Genomic DNA, 21,449 nt, shown 5'->3' with positions numbered 1-21,449 from the left:
AGAAGAAACTATCATCATTTTTATTAAAAATCGAAGCATGGGGGTTTTTTTGAGATAAAAAAGAGACAAACTAGAATATATAGTACAGAGAAAAATTACACTTTACACTAATTAATAATAGATCCTAAATTACAAGATCAACATATTGGTAAGATTTTCTTTGGACAATGTCAAAATTTTGCTTATTCTTTTTAAAAAATTTTAAACTTTTAGATTTATTAATGCATTTTGGTTTAATGTTGCAAGTATTTAGGGATTACTCTAGCTTGCAACAAAGCAAAATAGTTAAGTATAATTAATAACACAGAGATTTCATCTGTAAGTTCATACAACATTTTACATCTATAGTTCCACTTTCATCTCTCTATTGAAAAGAAAAGGAATAAAATCTTTTTTTTCCTTTCCTGCATTTTTCCTATGCGATTAATGACAGCAAAAAGAAAATAGATTATAAGAAATATGCAAAACAAATTCCCCCACTAACTGTACACAAAAACATATATGTCTCATTCTACATTGGAAAGCTATGGTGAGGTTGACATATTTATTCTTTAAAGGAACACTTCGTTTTTTGCATCCTTTGCAAGGACTTGGTACAATTCAAGGTTGATTGCCATTAGAAAATACACTAAGGTCATATACACACACTTATGTTGAAGTCAGTTTAAAGTTGTTTTCTGTTTGCTTTATTTTGTTTTGATTATGCTAGAATTAATTCAGTTCAACAATTGCTTACTAAATAATCTTCACCATGAGAGTTTCTGTGCCAAGGCACTAGGGATATAAAGAGACAAAAAATGAAGCATTATATATCTTCTAAGAATTCACTTACTGACAGAATTATGTTCAGAATTGGCCATTAAGATACAGAAGAAAACAAAAACAAAAATCCACAAATAATCAGGTTTTGACGAGAACTTTTCATTAGATGGACACAACCCAAACATAGGCTAGAAAATCAGGGTCTCATGCTAATGTCCCTGGCCTGAGTAAGCTCAATCTCCAGTAAAATAGTCAGAAAATATGTCAATATTTCTATAGTCTCTTTACCATATTTTATGAGATACTGACATAATCAATTCAATTCAACAAATATTTATTAAGTTTGCTCTATGTGCACAAATGCCCTGCTCTAATAATTCAGCATGATTTGGCATTGACCCAGAGTTCAGGGGGAGGGTAAGGTATAGCACCTCAAAGGTTATGCCAACAGAGCACAAGTTCTGGAAGTTTCTACCAACATGGAAAGTCTCTAAATATGGTTCTGGTGAAGAACTGTATCTGTCTTCAAAGGTCTAACGAATGTGGTCTAAGAAGTCTACATAAATGTGAAAAAGGCACAGGCTGGGAAAGAGTCACCACATGAAAAGCACAAGCTCTATTAACCAGCAAAAGTTAGAACCTGCAAAAGTAGAGAGAGGTAAGGAACTTTCACCAACAGACCCTGGAGTCTACCTGCATTTCTAACAAGAATCTCACAGGACAACACTAGCTACACTCCTTGGTAATTGAAAACAAATTCATGTTCCAGATTGTTAGGGAAAGAAAATTAGGGAAAAATACCAGGACCATAAGCTGTTCAGCGATACACAGGCAAGGGAGACCACAATAGAAGAGAACCAAGGACTGAGAGCAACATGATATCTTACATCTAAAGAGGCTTTTAAGGGTAGAGAGAAAAGGAAATACACTAAAGACATGAGGAAGAAGTTAGAGGCATGAACAGGATACATTAAAAAAGTAAATTACAATATGGAAGAAGGTGTAGAGGTAGAAAGAATCACACGACCTCATTCTTATATGAGATGGATAAAGGAAAGTTGAGCACACAAACACATATGAATACAAGTTTCCCATAGATACGCATTGGGCACAGCAGGGATAAAGGTAGAGATAGGTAAAAGGGAGGAGGATATAAAAGAGAGACTAGACTTGGGAAGAAAATAATCACATTTAAAATAAACATCATCTTCAAAGGCTTAGTCATAAAACTTGTTTAGAAATGGAGAAAGAAAATCTTGGTGAAGAGTGAAGAACCAGAAAAGGAGAAACAGACCACTTCAGTTGTAGACTGCTAGTACTTTTCAGATTTCTTCTCTTTCTCTATCCCTCACTTTCTCCTAAAGAAGGGTCTGAAATGGAAAGAGGAAAAAGTTTGAAAAAAAAAGGAAAATATAAAATCAGCAATCACAACAGTAAGCTTTAATGGGATGAATTCACCCATAAAATTTAGGATATTACCAAGAGTGGATTAGAAAGCAGAGTCTAACAATCTGTTGCTTATGAGACCCATTTGAAACAAATATCCAAAGAGTTAAAATAAAATGATACATGCTAATTTATGGAATGAAATAGTAAATATTATCTCAGAGAGAAAATGAGTAAAAATTGACATATTTCAAAGAGATAAAAGGGAATATTCTATTTAAAAACACATATAATGAAATAATCTTAATATGTTACATAAACTGATACCATCTATCAACTTGAAGAAAAAGTTAATTGAAATCACAGAAAGATATGCTAACAAAACTATTATAGTTGTGGACTTCAAATTGGCCCTTTACACCTTCAAATATAACAAAATGATAAATAACAAAGAAATTTAGAACTTGAATAGTATTTTGTTAAGAAATATTAAATTGCTTGTGGCTATTAATTTAAAAACAAAGATTAAATCAAATTTAAACAAATTCATTTAAAACAACCTATTAAGTTGGGAAAGAAAATAGGGATTTTTGTGAAAAAAAATAGACACTGGCTAATATCGAAAAAAGATATGATGGCAAAAAGTCTAATTGTCAAAAAGAAAAAAAATATATAAACTGGAAAAAACAGAACTACACACTAATGGCTTAAAACATTGATCATGTGCAAGCACATTTTAAATCTAATTTTAAAAAGCAGAAAAACTAAACATATTATGTGCATAATGCAATAAAATATTAAAAACAACAAGAAAATTCTGAAGAAAGAATATGAACTTAAATAGAATTAGTTTGTTTTATGTTAAATAACTATTGGATTAGAGAAAAATCCTAAAATCAATAAATGATTTCCATGAACAAAATGACAACAGTGATATATCATACTAATCCCTTTTGGGATGCAGGCAAAGCAGTTGTTGAGGGAAACTCTATGTCTCCAAATATTTTCTTTGACATAAAGGAGAAAGAACAGTGATCAATGGATTTAACACACAGAAGAAAACAATTAGAAAAGAAAAGAACAAAGTCTAAACATGAATATGTAAGTCTGAAATTCAAGAAAGCAAACAAAATTGAAATTAAATACAAAAAAAAGATTATTGAAATAACTACAAAAGAATGTGTACATACAAGAGGCAAAAAGGGCAAACAGTAGGCAAACTACAAGGAAAGTTATAAAGTGTATGCAGAGGAGAAAGGATAGGACCTACAGAGACCTGCAAAAGCTGTGATTTGATCTAAGTCTTAAAGGAATCTATGGAAGTCTGGAGGCAGAGGTAAAGAAGGAAAGTATTACACACATGGGTTACTGTGAAAAGGCATGAAATTTGGAAATGAAGTGACATCAGGTAACAGCAAGACAGTCAAAGGCACTGGGTCAGAGGGTACATAAAAGAGAATAAAGTCTAAGAAGACTAGAAAGGTAGGAAAAGACGAAGATACCAAGGACTTTAAAAGCCAAACAGAAATCATTATGTTTGATTCTCGAGGTAATGTTGATCCGTTAGAGGTCATTGAGTAGGAGTAGAAGTTGGGGGAATGAGATGATCAAATATGCCTTTAGAAAGATCACTTTGGGATATGAATGTGACAAACTATTAGTAGAGAGACAGAACAACTAAAATGTTATTGTAATTGTCCAGGAATGTGGTGATGAGACTGAATCAGAATGGAGACTATGTGAATTGAGGGGAGAAATGGGAGAAAATTTGGAACTTAAAATCTAGTCGAAGTAAATGTTGAAAGCTAAAAATAAATTAATAAAAGTATAAAAATATACTGTGTCAGATACAATGCTAAGTAGACTTTAGAACAATGATAAAAAAAATCTAATTAAGAAAGAATGTTCAAGAGAAGAGAAAGACAACCAGTGTCAGAAGTTGTGGAAAGGTAAAGAAAGATGAGGATTAATAAATGTCATTAGATTTGGCAATTAGAACCTTGGTTACTTTTGAAAGAGCAGTTTCAGTTGAATGATAAAGTCAGAAGCCTGATGGAAGAAAGTCTATATGAGACTGAGAGGAAAGATAATGGAAGTATTGATTGCAGATGACTTTCTCAAGGAACTTATACACCAAAGAATGGAAAACAATAGGACAATAGAGAGCAGGGACAATTTTCAATTCATTTTTTTCAGAATAGGGAAGAAATAGGTGTGTTTGTAGGCAGTAAGGAAGAAGGCAACAGATAAGAATAATTTGAGGATAAGTGAGAAAGAGGAGATGATAGAGAAATTTGCTGGAGAAGATGGGATTTAGTGGAATAAAAAGTGAGTTCATAGGCATACACCTTGAAAAGAAGAAAAATCACTTATTTGTTGAAACTGTTCAGTGAGGTTGGTAGGTTGCTTGCTGTCCATTCTGGAAAAGGACCAAAATGACATCACTATGAAAAGTCAAGTGTCAATGTGTTTGACTGTTGCTGATCAGACCAATAGGAGCTCAGAATGCTCTACCACAGACTGGGCACAGAGAATCCATGTGAACATTTGGAGTGGATACTCTAAATTTGCACATGCTATATTTCCTTTGAGCTGCTTCAATTCTGTTTTGCTCATAGAGCCCAGCATCTTCTCTGATGTGCATGCCATACTAAGCAGTTTTGTGTCACTATTTCCCATGTCACACAATCAATTCCAAAGTTTTTGTGAGAGATCTTGTATGTGTTCTTGTATCGCTTCTTCTGACCGCCATGTGATCACCTATCCCATGGGAGCTCAATGAGGAGGTGGTAGAGGAAGACATTTAAGTGATGTGAGATGGGGTAGGAAGAAGAAAGAACTCTCAGTAAATGGGCTCCAGTGTATATTTGTTTGTTTTGTTTTGTTTTTTTTCAGTTAAATATGAAGGTCCTTATTGAGAGGGTGGGGTCAAAGGGTGCCCCAGGAATCTTGAGAAAGAATAAAAAAAGTTTGGAATAGCTGAAATAGTGAGTTGGATCATGAATTAATTAATCAGAATGGTTTCATAATTTTCTTCAGCTCTGTTTAGCAGCATAAGAATAGAAGTGAAGGTAATGGATACTGGCAGACACCCATGATTGAGACTTGGCAAAATATAGTTAGCAATAGCAGAAGAGGCCAAATGGCTCAGGTGTATAAGATAGTGTAAAGCTGAACTGGTAGGCAAAAGGGATTAGATAAATGGGAAGGAGAGTATGTCCTCCTGAGGCCCTGGGAAGGGAAGAACTGTGGGGTGGGGAGGCATTAAAGGTCATAGTGAGGACAAAAAAAACTTTGGGATTGTAAGACAGAGGGGAAGAGAGAAAGAGATAAATATCATAAAAAGTTATGATTAGATGAGGAAATATCAAAGTTCATGAATATAGAATGTTGTTGATGGCAAGATTAAGACAATAACCATTTCTGTATATAACTGAGGTAGTAGTAATGAAGTAGACTGTGAAAAAAGAAGGTAAGGTATGCTAGAAGAAAAGGCTATGGAAGAGAAATGTATAAATTATGGGGAACTATGTCCATTTAAAAATAAATAAAATAAAAATAAAATCCAACAGAAAGACAGAAAAGTAATTTTTATTCAAGATTACTACATAATTTACAAAATATCTGGGATTACAGTTACCAAGACAAAAATAGGAATTATGTGAATATAGCTAGAACATACTCTTTACAGAAATGTAGGAAACTTAAATATTTGGGAAATAACTGATATTTCATGGCTGAGCCATGTTAATGTAATAAAACTGTAATACTACCTAAATTAATTTCTAGTTTTAGTGCCTTGTCAATCAAATGACCAAAAGATTACTGCATAGAACTAGTCATAGGGAAAAACAAAATATCAAATATAATAAAGAAAAATAATGAAAAAATGGGAGGGGAGGAGAAGGGGCTTATAACATCAGATTTGATGCAATGCATTAACTATCAAAACAAAAGATGATCAGTCATTCAGAAGATTCAGTAATAATGAATAATAAAATCAATGGAATAACTAAGAACAGTAGCATAATTTTTAATGAAGTCAAGTACACAAACTACTCAGAGCCCTCACTAATGGACAAAACATTATGGAAAACTGAAAAGTTCTTTGGGGAAAAAGAAGACCTAAATCAAGAGTTTAATCCATGTAGTATGAGAGCTTCAAATGGACACGTGACCTAGATTTAAAAGGTGATATCCTTTTTTAAAATTTAGAGGATAATAAAAAGAATTGCCACTCCAATTATGGAGTAGAAAATGATGTTTTATCAAGCAAAGGATAGAAATGATCATAGGAGAACAAAAGATCGTATGTCATGGTATCAGAGATGTAGAGCTGGGAAAGATATATAGGGGCTAACCCCAAAATCTTTGATGCAAGTTTTTTTTTTTTATCAAGGTCTCATTTCTAAGATGTATAAAAGTGTCATCTTTATAAGAATAAGTCATTCCTTAGTTAATAAATGGTCAAAGGATATAATTAGGCAATTTTCAGAGGAAAAAATTCAAACTGTAAATAGTCATATTAAAAAATTCCTGAAATCACTAATATTTAGAGAAATTGAAATTAAAACAACTCTAAAATACCAGCTCACATTCAAATGATTAACTGAGTTGACATAAAAGGAAAATGACAAATGCTAGAGGGGCTATGGAAAAATAGGTTCTACTGCATTGTAGGTAAAGCTGTGATCTGATCCAACCATCCTGGAAAACAATTTGGAACTATTTCCCAAAAGATCTTAAATCTTGTTTACTCAGTAATGCTGATACTAGGTCTATACTTTAAAGAGATTAAGAAAGGAGAAAAGTATCCAAATGTGTGTATATACACATACATGCATACCCTTATGTATATAGTATGTGTTGTACATGTATGTATACATGTTTATGAACATGTTTACATACATATATGTACATGCAAGTGTATGTGTACATATACATATACATGTATATATAAAAACTACTCATTTTTGTTGTAGCAAAGAATTAGAAACAGGCTGTGTACATCAGTTGGGGAATGGCTGAGCAAATTATGGGATATGAATGTGATTGAATATTATTGTGCTATAAGAAATGATAAAGGGATGATTTCAGGAGAAAAAACAACAACTAGGGAGATATATGTATTGGTGCAGAGTGAAGTAAACAGAACCAAAATTATTTATGTAATAGCAACATTGCAAGGACAATCAACCTTGAAAGACAGTAAACTCTGATTGGCACAATGACTAACCATGACTCTAAAGTATTCATAACAAAACATTCTACTTCCCCTTCAGATAGAAAATGCATAGACTTAGAGTTCAGATTAGAGTATATTTTCTTCTCCTTCCTTTTAGTCCATTGATCTTGGATTTAATCCTAGTTCTGACTTCATGTCTCCTTGGAAAATATACATAAATCAACATTTCCAAAGCTGGTGTTTCCCTTCCTCAGATGCCAGGAAAAACCCAAGTCTTTATCCTACTTGTTGGAATGATGAATGAATAAAAAAAACATTTATTAAATTCCAGGTAAGAGACTGAATGATATAGTGTTTAGAGAGCTGGTTGGCTCAAAGTCAGGAAGATTTCAAGTCCTACCTCTTAAAAATGCTGTGTGTAACACTTGCGATCTCATGCCAAGTCACTCGGTGGCTTAGACAACTCTCTAAGACTAATTTGCAGAGAGAATGCTTGTTGTAACAGGGCAGGAAATTTTCACTGTGAGTTCCCTTCACCAATAAAAGCACCACTCAGGTAAAATCAAAGTATATATAAAGTACTGTTGTAGGTCCTAGAAATACAAATATAAAAGTGAGATAGTCCTGGTCCTCAAGGAATTTTTATTCAGACAGAAAGATTAAAAAAAAAAAAACCCAAAAATATATGGGAGCAGTGGCCAGAGAAGAGAGTTCTAGCTTGAGAAGTTATGGGAATCATGAGTAGAGGTAGAGCAATAAATTGGTATGCCCTTTCAAGAAGTCAAACGTTCTGGGGGGATGAATCTAAAGCATGATGGCAGGCTGGTTGGATACAGTGGACAAGGTGAATGCTCACTCATTCAGTGGACAAATGGTGAAATATATTTGAGATGGCAGCTCTCAGATCAATGGCAGAGATCCAAAACTGAGTGGATTAACTTGATGGAGAGAGGAATGGAAACACTCTGGAAGTCAGATAAGGAGGGTACTGTTGCAGGTGATGATGTGGGGGTAGGCAGATGGCAAAATATCAAGGTGAATAGTTATCTCTTCATTGTTTTCAGTCATGTCCAACTTTTCGGGAACCTATGTAGCATACTGTCCATTGGGCTTTCTAGGAAAAGATGTTAGAATGGTTTGCCATTTCTTTCTCTAGAGGGTAAAGGCAAACAGAGGTTAAATGACTTGCTTAGTAGGTGTTTGAGGTCATATTTGAACTCATGTCTTCCTCACTTCAAAAATTGTTCTCTATCCACTGAACCACCTAGCTTCCTCCGGTTTATGCCTTGGTCCTACCATTTTCAGCAATCTGAGGTGGTAGAAAAGTGGCTTTAACAACTAAGGTTTTAGAATGTCTAGCTGTAAAGAAAAAAGGAAACAAATTGGTAAGTGACAAGATAGAAGAGAGAATGTAATGAAAATTTACATGTGTCAAAATAGTACATATTCCCTGACTTGAATTTGGGGAGATTATTGAATGAAACTTTGATGGCTAGTGTGTTGTTTGTCTACCCTTTGCAAGACAACAGTCTTCAACATGAGATAGTCATAATACAAGAAATAATGGAGGATGGAGAACTTTATAGTTTATCATCTGTATCTCTTGAAAAAGTGCATTGTCTTTTGTTGTAGTCAGTTACCAATATCAAATGCTGAAGAACACTGTGACTCTTCAAGAACTCATCAGAAGTCAGAAGGAATGCCATAATGTCCTTGGGCAAACACCTTTTGACTACTAAAGCAATTTAATACTACTTAAGATGCAACTAACACATATTTCAAAGATAGGCTTCTCCTCTAGGCATGCTATTTGTAGAAAGAAGATAGTGAGGTCAATTTCCTCCTTCTGACACTGACTTTGTCACCCTACTATCCTCTGTAAAAACTTAAAAGAGTAAAATATTCTTTTTTCCCCAATGTATCCAGCCCTGTCAGTGGTGGTAAAACACCCTAGTTCACATTTAGTATTCTCTGTTACTCTCTCTCTCTCTCCCAAAAGCAGTGAGAATGCTTATCCATCTAACAGTTTCACCCATTAAGACCTTCAGGTTTTGCCATATCTATCAGTCCCATTGCCAGCAGACAAGGAAAATCAATGAATTTGAGACTCAATCTGTCTTCATCCAAATCTGAAATCAAGTGTGTGGAAAACATCATGGAACTCTCTAAGATTGGTCATCATACCCACACTGTGGCTTCTGTGAGAAAGTGAGGAAAGAAAAGTCTCCTGCCATTCTTTTACTTTGGTATGAGATCCTTTGAAGTTAATATAACTCCTGGGATAAGGACTGTGTGGTAATGGGCGTTAGGATTAAAAGGATTTAACTGCTATTGCCTGAGAGTAATACTATGCAAGGAGTTCTGGATTTGGAGTCAGGAACTCCTGAATTCAAATTCAACCTCAGGTATTTACTAGCTGTATAAATCTGGGCAAGTCATTCAATCTCTATCTGCCTCAGTTTCCTCATCTAGGAACAAAAGGATAATAATAGAAACTACCTCCCAGGGTTTTTGTGGATATTAAATGAGATAACATTTATAAAGTAATTTGCAAAACTTAAAGTGCCATATAAATACAAGCTCTTAGCTAGTATTATTAGTTAGGTGTTATATGAAATGATTCAAACAATCAAAAGGCTTGTTGAATGAAACTGTACTGGAACGGATTTTCAAATACATATGTAACGCACAATGCTGGGTCCTTTGGGACATATTTGAAAGAAGTAGAACCATCAAGATTATAAAGAAGATAAAGATGGAGACATACAATTGCCCATTATTCATTGAATATGAGAGAGCAAACTCATTACTAGACATTTCTAGAGAGAAGAATGTGGTGGGAGAAGAATTTAAACTGATGAATATGGAAAGAAATGTAGAAATCAATGACAGAGAGACAGAGACAGAGAGACAGAGACAGAGAGGGAGAGGCAGTCAATGAACAAACATCCCTTGTCTCTTGTGTCCAAGACATTGATTTGTGGGTGAAAACAAAGAAGTATAAAACAAGAATCTACCTATGTATGGTTCCTATTATCTATGAATTCATATTCCAAATAATTTAACCGTAAGTATATGTTAGAGATAGTAAAGGTAAATTAATTTTATATAAATTTTCCTAATATGTACATTCAAATTAAGAAAATAAGAATTGGGCTAATGGCTGAAAATTAGCTAGTACAGAGAAGAATTTTCTATACCCCTTAACGATGGGATGAGGAAAATCTCTGTGGCTCAAAAGAATTCTAACACATTTTGGATAAAAGGAAAGGAGCTTTAAGCACTCGTCATGGGAGAGGTGGCTTTAGGTGAGAGGTCTAACTTGAGTTGGTGAAGTTATCTAGTTTCAGATGTTCTATTGAAGGCATATTTTGAAAATTTGATCTCAGGAGTATCACTGAGGCTTAGTGGGACAAAACCCATTAAAGCATTATGGCGTCAGAGGGGCTAGAACTTATTTAATAGAATAGATAAAAAAGGAAAATGAGGTGGCATCATATATTGGTAGACAGGTAGGCAATGAGTAGATGAAGTATTGCGTGTAGAGCTAACTTTAAACCTGGCCTCAGACTATATGACTAGTCCCATGACTAATCAAATAATTTCTCTTTTTTGCCATAGTTTCCTCAACTATAAAATGGGGGTGAGAATAAATGACACCTACCTCACGGTATGGTTGTGAGGGTCACATAATATAATATTTGTAGTCCTTATCACAGTTCCTGGTACATAGTAAGCACTCTATAAATGCTAGCTATTGTTTTTATTCATAGTAAGCTCATGTGAGGAAATGCAGGAACCAGAGGGAAAAAGCTTTCTAGAATGCTCCCTGATCCCTGGTGGATTAGAGTTGCGTAAATGGCAGGTGACACTGAAGAAAAGAAGCCCAGACGGAGGGAAGCAGGTAGATAGGTCTGTATGAGTAACACATGAGAATGGCAGAATGTTCTGCCCAGTATTAGAAGTAGAGAAGTTCAAGGGAGAAAGAAAAAGTAGAGTGGTGGAGATGTCAAAAACAGTGGGGGAACAGGAAAGATGTAATGTGGCATCCAACTATAGGACTATTAAAAAGTAGCACTTCAACTGACAGCAGACCTAGAAAAAGACACATGGTGGCAACATCAGAATATAGGTGTGAGTTTTCCCTCCACACATATATTTTGACCACATATTGCTTATATGGAGATCTCTTAATGTGTATGCTATTCATGCATGCTTACTATGTGAATGTCTTCATGTGTCATCCATATGCACGTATGCTCCTCTCACTGCTGAGGGGAACATAAGTGTATCCCAGATTTATGGAGGGAATGTTCTATTGCTTAAAAGCCTTTTCTTTGTCCTCTAGCTGACTAATAAAAGTAAAGACATCAGTGTGTGCTTTATTTTGAGTGAACACTCACAGAATACAATGAAGTTAGGGTGGCTTTTTCTGGAGGAAGGGACAAACGCCTGCTCCCACATTAGACTCTTTATCCATGAGGGAGAATCATGTTAATAAAAGCTTTCAGAACTGTTCTTTGCCTGATCTGTCTGGTTTTAGAAGTTATCTAAAGATACAATGGTTATAGTCCCAATGACTGTATAAATGTGTGACAGTGTGTATGTGCTTATAAACACACATAGAGAAATCATATTTTGTTGAGGTAGTTCCTAATTGAAGAATAGAAAATGTATTTTAAAATATGTATGCATTTTTGACATTATTAAAAAAAATAGCTTGAGTTCCAAATTCTCTCCCTCTCTCCTACCACTCTCCCACTCACTGAGAAGACAAGTATTCAATATCAATTATACATGTGAAATCACGCAAAATCTATTTCCACATTAGTCATATCACAAACAAGCAAGAAAATTAGAAATCTGTACTTCAGTTTGTACTGAGATCATCAGTTCTTTCTATGGAGGTGGATAGCATTTGTTATCATAGGTCTTTTGAAACTGTCTTGGGCCATTTTATTGATCAGAGTAGCCAAATCTTTCACAGGTTTTGATTATTATTGCAATATTACTATTATGGTATACAATGATCTTTTACTTTTCATCACTTCACTTTGTATCAGTTCATATAAGTCTTCTCAGTTTTTTTTGCCTGAAACCATCCTTTGAATCATTTCTTATAGCAGAATAGTACTCCATTATAATCATATGCCAAAATTTGTTCAGTCATTCCTCTGTTGGTGGTCATCCCCTCAATTTCCAATTACTTGCTACCACATTTTCCAATTACTTGTTATCAGTACTTTTGCACATGTATGTCTTGTTTTTTCTTTCATTTCTTTGGGATATAGACCTAGTCTATTGCTGTGTCAAACGGTATGCACAGTTTTCCTTTGGGAAGAGTTCCAAATTGTTGTCCAGAATGGTTAGACAAGTTCACAACTCTACCAACAGTTCATCAGTGTGTTTATTTTAGCTCATTCCTTTTAGCCTTTGTTATTTCTGAGAGGTGTGAGGTGATACCTTAGAGTTCTTTTAACTTGTATTTCTCTAATCAAAAGGAATTTGGAACATTTTTTTCCCATATGACTGTAGATAGCTTTTATTTCTTCTTATGAAAATTTCCTGTTCAAATCTTTTTTTAAAATTTAACAACTGGAGAATGATTCTTAGTTTTATAAATTTAACTCAGTTCCCTGTATATTTGAGAAGAGAAGACTTTAAAAAAGAAATTTGCTTCATTTTTCAAAATATTATTTCATCATCTCTAGTACCTCTTAGCAAAATATAGTTTTGCTGACTGTGTCTTTTAGATCTATTTTTGCTTTTGCTTTGTCTGAGTCATGATTGCTACTGCTGCATTTTTTATTTCAACTGAAGCATTATAGATTCTGCTTCATCTCTTTATTTTAACTCTGTGTGTATTTCAGTTTTAAGTGTCTCTTGTAAACAGCACATTGTTGGAATCTGGTTTCTAATCTATTCAGCTATCCATTTCCATTTTATGGGTGAGCTCATCCCATTCACATTCACAGTTATGATTACTGTGGATTTCCCTTCATCCTGTTTTGTTTATGCTTCTCTCTTTATTCTGTCCCCTCTCAAAAGTCTGTTTTGCTTCTAACTACTTCTTCCTTTAATCTACATTCTCTTTCATCATCCCACCATATTTCTTGTCCCCTTCTCCTCCTAAGGAAATACAATTTTGATGAACTTCACAAATGAATATATTCTTTGTCAGTCCATGGTCTGGTCACCATCTCATTTGACTTTATAACTTTTCAATGCACTTATCCTGTAATACCATTATTGGTATTTGTATCTTATCTTCCACTTGACTTTCAATTTCTGTACCTTTCCTAAACATTGCTCCCTAGAAACCCTCCAGCACCTTATTCTGCATTTGCCTAGAAATTGTTTATTGAGTGAATAAACTTATTAACAAATTCCTGAAATATGTAAACATATTATGAAACATACAATTTTACAGATGAAAGGAAATTTATAAATAATCACATGTACATATCACACACATCCTTAGAGGCTTGTTGCTAGAGATCTAAACATATTACAGGTAATAATTTTTAATTTAAAATAAAGGGATGAAGTAGAGGGTTGTGTTTTGTTTTTTTTTCTAGCATTCACCTTTACCAATAATTTCAAAGAAAAAATTTTAAAAAATGGGGTGGGGTGAGAGAATTAAGGAAAAAATATAGGATCTGAAACCCAGGCATTACTTTAAAATTACATTTTAATGGTGTCTATTTATTTTATACCACAGGTTTTACCATCCCATCCACCTGTTCTATAGTGAACTTTCCCTTACAGCAGAGAAAAAACAATTAAATAAAAACTTCTAAAAAAGAGATAATATTTGGTACGGCATGCAATATTCAACTTTAATAGATCCCCACCTCTCTAAGAGGAAAAAATATACCTTATTATTTCTTCTCCATGTCTTGTCTGTCCAATACTCAGAATTCAACTTCTTTGTGGTTCATTGCAAAATAAGTGCTATAATGTTTTGAGAATTTGAAAGCTGGTCATCAGAATCTGACTTAAGTTAAAGGAGACTTTCTAGAAATCAGATAAAGACTTGGGACAGATATTTTGACCTTGGCCAGAGGGAAAGAAAGTGAACTTCAAGCACAGATTAAGTGGAGCGTATTTAGTCCACAGAGTGTTCTGTGTCCCCAGCACTCTGACTTCTGAAAGGAAAGACTCTTCTCCTGGAGAGAAAAAAACTCCAATCGCAAAGACTCCTGACATATCTCATTCTCCATATAGAGAGAAAACAGCTAAAATGTTTCCTTTAGTCTGATGCTGAGTGTAGAAAGGACTTGAATCCATCATTAAAAGAACTGAAGCTTAATCCTCTACTGTAAACTAAAAGAGAGTCATAAGAATGTGTTTATCTTATTAGAAAGAGATAGAGATTTATGGGAGCCAAGATGGTGGAGTAAGAAGTAAGTTTCTCTCACTCTCCCTTACTGACTTTTAAATACCCAGAAAATGCTAGCCCAAAAAAAATCCTGGAACTGTGGAGTCAGGATAAAGATGGAAAGTGCAATCTTTTAGCTCAGGAAGCTAAGGAAATTAAGGGAAAGGTCCCTCCTGTTGCAGCTTAAATACAGTACCAGTACATGATGGGAGGCATCAAGGAAATCCTGAGCCCTAGGGTGGTGGAGCAGATAACCTACAACACCAGGACCTACCCCCCCATTCCTCCTCCTATTCCCCCTTAACAGTCCCTGAGGTCCCAGCCCACAAAGCCAGTAACCTGGCCCCAAACCCCCAGCATCAGAAGCATGTAACAGTGCCCCTTGTGCCCCAGAAGAAGAAATCAATTTTAAAAGCCAGGAAAGAAGCAAATATTACGAGCAAAAGTACAACACAGAAAAACAAAAATCATAGATTCTTACTATGGAGACAGGGAAGATCAAAACACAAATTCAGAAGAGGATAGCATAGTTGATATACCCACATCTGAAATTTCAAAGGGGAATGTGAATTGGTCTCAAGCTCAAAAAGCGTTCTTGAAAGAGTTCAGGAAGGATTTTAAAAGTCAAAATAAAGAGATATGTAAGGGGCGCTGACTGCCACGCCATTTGGGATGCCACATTGACAGACATCAGGTAAACTGAGTCCAGAGCAGGCAAGAGTGAACAAGATGGTGCTGGAAGGGATGGCCCCACCCCTGGTTTGTGTTTGTTACTATAGTTTCAGCCTGTGTTCGTTACTATAGTTTTGGGTTTGTTTGTGTGTGTTACCACGGTTCGTTGGGCTGACTGGCAGAGACTATATAATCAGAGTGCTTGCTTGAATAAATCAGAGTTGCTTCATGGCCCACTCTCCCGCCTCATTCTTTTACTGTCAAGCTCCACAGGAGGATGTGCAGCCTGCTGCCCAGGAATAAGACTTATTCCTCTCGGAGTGTTATGCTGTTACCATAGCAGAGATAGAAGAAAAATTGAACAATTCCTTTAAAAATATAATTGACAAGTTGAGGGGGAGGAAATACTTAAAATAACAACTGCTTAAAAAGTGGAATTGGCCAAATGGAAAAGGAGGTACAAACACTAACTAAAGAAAACAAGTCATTAAAAATTAAAATTGAGCAAGTGGAAGCTAATGATTCTATGTGACATCAAGAATCAGTCAAACAAAATCAAAAGAATGAAAAAATAGAAGAGATAAAATACCTTAATGGAAAAACAACTGACCTGGAAAATAGATCCAGGAGAGATAATTTAAGAATTATTGGGGAGGGCGGAGCCAAGATGGCGGAGTGAAAGCAATGACTCACCTAAGCTCCTGGACAAACTCCTCTGGATATCTCTGAAAGGAGAATCTGACCAAACTTTGGAGGTGTGGAATCCAGTGGGTGACAGACTTTGACAGATTTGGAGCCCAGGTTAGACTGGAAGGTCCACAGGAAGGATCTGTTCTGCGGGGGTAAGCCCCCAGCGCACAGCGCAGCGTGGTCAGCGAAGCAGGGCGGAAGGGACCTGAGAAGCCCGAGAGTGGCGGGTGAAACCAGCAGAGCAGGAGACAAGCCAAACCGAGCCGGTGAGAGCAGCTGAGCGCCAGATATCAGCGCAGCAGCCCTTGAAACCTTCAGCCTGAAGACTAAACTTTGGTAAGTCACCTCCTTGAACTTCCAGGAGCCGGGATGGCAGAGTGATCAGTAAATGCTCTCTCCTCCCCCCTGATGACCATGAAAGAACCATAAAATATTTCCCCAGATAAATCCTGGATCAATAGGAATAGCAGAAGGGGGCAAATAGTCTCATAACACCAGAGGCTAGAAAAATAGCAAAGGGGGATTCTTCCTACTGTGGCGGAAGTGATCTGGAAGGACAGACAACCCAGGGCAGAGAAAATTCGCACTGAGACCCAGGCAAGGCTCAGCGCCGGGAGACGAGCCCCAGGAGGGGCGGGAACACGCATTAGCATCTAGGTTTGCCCCAGCCCTTCAGGGGAAAAGGGAAGACAATAGGGAAGCTGGGATCACCATCCCCTGACCTTGCCTTTGCCTCAGGTCAGCTGAGGAGATCTCCTGAAACCAGACCACCCCTCCCACACACCTAACAAGCTAACCCCAGGTTTGATCTGGGAAACAAAAAACAAAAACCTGCTTTTAGCCTCGACACACATCAGCTCAACACAAAGATCTGTACCTTCTGACTGAAAGAACCAGAAGCTACAACAGTCAGCCAACATCATGAATCGGAAAAAGCAGACGAAAAGTGAAGAAAACCACAGAATCTTTCTATGGGGATAAGGACCAAAACACAAACACCAAAGAGGTCAGAGCTGAGACTGTACTTCCATCTGAAACCTCAGAAGGGACTATGAATTTCTTGCAAGCTCAACTAGATTACCTGGAACAGCTGAAGAAGGAAATAAAAGAAAAACTGGCCAATGATTTTAAAATTATAAAAAAAGAATTCACTGATGAGAACATCACTCTGAAAAGGAAAATTGAACAAATGGAAAAGGAAGTTCAAAAATTAACTGGAGAGAATAATTCCCTAAAAGGAAGAGTTAATCAAACGGAAAAGGAAACCAAAAACCTAATTGGGAAAATTGATCAAATGGAAAAGGAAACACAAAACCTAACTCGGAAAATTGGTCGAATGGAAAAAGAAGTACAAAAATTAAATGGAGAAAATAGCTCCTTAAAGGGAAAAATTGGTCAGATGGAAAAGGAGATGCAAAAGTTAACTGAAGAAAACAATACGATGAAGATTAGAATTGGGCAAGTAGAAACTAATGACTCAATGAGGCAACAAGAATCAGTCAAACAAAATCTAAAGAATAAAAAGATAGAAGAAAATGTAAAATATTTAATTGGAAAAACAACTGACCTGGAAAATAGATCCAGGAGAGAAAATTTAAGAACTATTGGCCTGCCAGAAACCCATGATGAAGAAAAGAGTCTGGACAATATCTTCCAGGAAATCATCAAGGAAAACTGCCCAGAAGTACTAGACTCATAGGGCAAAATAGTCATCGAAAGAATCCACCGTTCCCCTCCCGAAAGGGATCCCAAACTCAAAACCCCAAGAAATATCGTTGCCAAATTCCAGACTTATCAAGTGAAGGAGAAAATACTACAAGCAGCCAGAAAGAAACAATTCAAATATCAAGGACATACAGTCAGGATCACACAGGACCTTGCAGCTTCTACATTAAAAGATCGAAAGAATTGGAACCCAATATTCCGTAAGGCAAAGGAGTTGGGACTTCAACCAAGGATCAACTACCCAGCAAAGTTCAGCATAAAATTTCAGGCAAGGAGAAAGTCATTCAACGAAATAAGGGATTTCCAGAGCTTCCTGACCAAAACACCAGAACTCAATAGACAATTTGATCTTCAAATGCAGGTCTCCAGAGAATCATAAAAAGGTAAACAGGGGGGAAAAAACAAAAACAAAAACTTCCTACTCAATTAGGGCAAACTGTTTACCTCCCTATAAGGGAAGATGATACCTGTTAATCTTGAGAACTGTGCAGCTATTATGATAAAAGGGATATATGTAGAGGGAACGGGTATAAAGTAAATGATGTCATGTCAAAAATATGATTTAAGTATGAGAAGGGATTGTAATAGGAGGTGTGAAAAGGGGGAAGCAGAAAATGGCAAATTATATCACAGGAAGAAGTACAAAACTGTAGTAGAGAGAAGGAGGGGAGGGAGATGAGCATTGTTTGAGAGGTACTCTCATCTGATTTGTTTAAAGGAGGGAACAATAATCTTCAGTAGATAATCCTAACTAACTCTATAGGTAGTAGGAGCGGCAGGGGGAAGAAAGGGGAGGGTGGCTAAAAGGGAGGGAAGAAGCAATAAGAGTAAAGGGGAGTAAAAGGGAGGGGGGCTAAAAGAAGGAGGGGAAGGCTGCAGGAGGAGGGGGAGAAAAGTGAATACTATTGAGGAGGGGTAGTGAGATGGGAGAGCTAAAAGCACAAATGGTGGGAAAGAGGTTGGAGGGAAATACACAGATTGTTATCATAACTGTGAATGTGAATGGAATGAACTCTCCCATAAAACGGAGACGGATAGCAGAATGAATTAAAAGCCATAATCCAACAATATGCTGCTTACAAGAAACACATTTGAAATGGGGGGATACACATAGGATAAAGGTCAAAGGATGGAGCAGAATATATTGTGCTTCAGCTCATGTAAGAAAGGCAGGAGTACAAATCCTAATCTCAGACAAAGTGAAAGCAGAAATAGATCTAATCAAAAGGGATAAGGATGGAAACTATATCCTGCTAAAAGGCACCATAGACAATGAAGCAATATCATTACTAAACATGTATGCTCCAAGTGGTATAGCATCCAAATTCTTAGAGGAGAGGTTGGGGGAGTTGAAGGAAGAAATTGATAGCAAAACTATACTAGTGGGGGACCTCAACCTCCCCCTCTCTGAACTCGATAAATCCAACCTCAAAATAAACAAGAAAGAGGTTAAGGAGGTAAATAAAACTCTGGATAAGGTAGATATGATAGATCTTTGGAGAAAATTGAATGGGAATAGAAAGGAATATACCTTTTTCTCAGCGGTACATGGAACATTTACAAAAATTGACCATGTACTAGGACATAAAAATCTCACAATCCAGTGCAGAAAGGTAGAGATAATCAATGCATCCTTTTCAGATCATAATGCATTAAAAATTACATGTAATAAAAGGCCATGGAAGGAGAAACCAAAAATCAATTGGAAACTAAATAATCTAATTCTAAAGAAGGGTTGGGTTAAAGAAGAAATCATAGGAACAATCAACAATTTCATTCAAGAGAATGACAATAGTGAGACAACATACCAAAACTTATGGGATACTGCAAAAGCAGTTATTAGGGGAAGTTTTATATCTTTGAATGCTTACATAAATAAAATAGAGAAAGAGGAGATCAATGACTTAGGCTTGCAGTTGAAAAAGCTAGAAAAAGAATAAATTGAAAACCCCCAAGTAAATACCAAATTAGAAATACTGAAAACCAAAGGAGAGATTAATAAAATTGACATTAAGAAAACTATTGAATTAATAAATAAAACCAATAGTTGGTTTTATGAAAAAACTAATAAAATTGATAAACCTTTGGTCAATCTGATTAAAAAAAAGAAAGAAGAAAACCAAATTACTAATATTAAAAATGAAAGGGGTGAACTCACCTCCAATGAGGAGGAAATTAAAACAATAATTAGAAACTACTTTGCCCAACTTTATGCCCACAAATTCGATAATCTAAACGAGATGGATGAATATTTTAAAAAATACAAATTGCCCAGATTAACAAAAGAGAAAGTTGAATGCTTAAACAACCCCATCTCAGAAAAAGAAATTGAACAAGCCATCAATGAACTCCCTAGGAAAAAATCTCCAGGGCCAGATGGATTCACAAGTGAATTCTATCAAACATTTAAAGAACAGTTAATTCCAATACTATATAGACTATTTTTGAAAATTGGGGAAGAAGGAGTCCTCCCAAATTCTTTCTATGATACAAATATGGTTTTGATACCCAAACCAGGAAGAGACAAAACAGAGAAAGAAAATTATAGACCAATTTCCCTAATGAATATAGATGCAAAAATTTTAAATAAGATTTTAGCAAAACGAATACAGCATCTTATCACGAGATTAATACATTATGATCAGGTAGGATTCATACTAGGATTACAGGGCTGGTTCAATATTAGGAAAACTATTAGCATTATCGACCACATCAACAACAAAGCTAACAAAAACCACATGATTATCTCAATAGATGCAGAAAAAGCTTTTGACAAAATACAACACCCATTCCTACTGAAAACACTGGAGAACGTAGGAATAAAGGGAACTTTCCATAAAATAATAAGCAGTATCTATCTAAAACCTTCAGCAAGCATTATATGCAATGGGGATAAGCTAGATGCATTCCCAATAAGATCAGGGGTGAAACAAGGTTGTCCATTATCACCACTATTATTCAATATGGTACTAGAAATGTTAGCTGTAGCAATTAGACAAGATAAAGTTATTCAAGGAATAAGAATAGCCAAAGAAGAAACTAAGTTATGACTCTTTGCAGATGATATGATGATTTACCTAGAGAATCCCAGAGATTCAAGTAAAAAATTATTTGAATTAATAAACAACTTTGACAAAGTTGCAGGTTACAAAATAAACCCACACAAATCTTCTGCCTTCCTATATATTAGCAACAAAGTCCAACAGCAAGAGATAGAAAGAGAAATCCCATTTAAAGCTAGGGTAGACAGTATAAAATACTTAGGAGTCTACCTGCCAAAACAAACCCAGGGATTATATGAACACAATTACAAGACACTTTTTGCACAAATAAAGTCAGATTTAAGTAAGTGGAAAAACATTAGTTGCTCATGGGTAGGCCGTGCTAATATAATAAAAATGACAATTCTACCTAAATTAATATACTTATTTAGTACCATACCAATTAAACTATCAGACAATTACTTTCTAGAGCTGGATAAAATAATATCAAAATTCATTTGGAAAAACAAAAGGTCCAGAATATCAAAGGGACTAATGAAAAGAAATGCTTGGGAAGGTGGCCTAGTGCTACCAGACCTCAAACTGTACTATAAAGCAGCAATTATCAAAACCACTTGGTATTGGCTAAGAAACAGAGTGGTAGACA

This window comes from Notamacropus eugenii, chromosome 4, assembly GCF_028372415.1.
Source record: "Notamacropus eugenii isolate mMacEug1 chromosome 4, mMacEug1.pri_v2, whole genome shotgun sequence".
Taxonomy (NCBI): domain Eukaryota; kingdom Metazoa; phylum Chordata; class Mammalia; order Diprotodontia; family Macropodidae; genus Notamacropus; species Notamacropus eugenii.
Note: the sequence above shows the minus strand (reverse complement) of the source record.